Raw genomic sequence first — 1,034 nt, forward strand, 5'->3', positions numbered from 1 at the left:
TCCCTGCAGAGTACTGCCCACTCATCCCTCCTCTATTTGAACTAGTTTCTGTTCCTTGGAATCAAAATCTATTTTTAAGGCAATAATTTTATTGTTTTAGGGTATGTGGGTATTTCCAGAGCACTTGAACAAAAATTGACCTTAATCTTTAAAATAACTCTGGGATATAAACGTATTCATCTCCAATTTACCAATAATAAACAAATGCCCACTTTATAAGTAAAGCTGAGCTTGAATAACTTGTCCAAAATCAAATAGCAAAGCAAAGGCAGAATGATTCTAATTCATTTCCCATATCTCATATTACTATCCAGGCCTTTAAAGGGAATTACCAGGACTTACTAGGACTGAAGTAGGCAGGATAACAATTCCATAAGAAGACATATTTAAAGTTTCAACATAGCTTACAAAGTAGTTATCCGTGCTACAGAGAGGAATTCATGGAGAATTACAAGTTAATATAACTTTATTTTTTATGGCTGAAAACATTCCCAAGTTTTAGATCTGATGGAACCAAATAGGAACATTTTGGCTTGAAGAGGAAAAACACATAAAAAAGCAAAACTCTTCTTCACTATTATTTTCTCTTAATGATTGCTAATGTTTTTAGCAGCTGCCTTGTACCATTGAAGAAAGTATTCATTTGAAAAATATTGAAAAAATAAATTCTTTTAGAATATCAAAGAAATCAATTTTATTTGTTTGAGTGATTTTCAGTCCCAAATAACCTTATAACATTTTAAGGAATTAATTTAATACTAAAATTTGTTTATGAATCAAAATAAAAAAGATGTAATTGTACTAGATTTAACTCTATTTATTGTAGTCTCATCTTTAGTCATTCCAAGTATAAAGCAATTATAATTATTATTTATAATTTTATCATAACTTTATCATAACTTTCAGTGTTAACACTCAATAGTTTCATCATCTAGCTTCTTTGATCTATTTGAGTATCCATGTTGTTTTTTTGAAGTTTAAAGAATATTGACTAGCTGGAATTATCCAAAAGCAATAGGGATCAATGGCTATCT

Source organism: Bos mutus, chromosome 1 (assembly GCF_027580195.1).
Source record: "Bos mutus isolate GX-2022 chromosome 1, NWIPB_WYAK_1.1, whole genome shotgun sequence".
In the NCBI taxonomy this organism is placed as follows: domain Eukaryota; kingdom Metazoa; phylum Chordata; class Mammalia; order Artiodactyla; family Bovidae; genus Bos; species Bos mutus.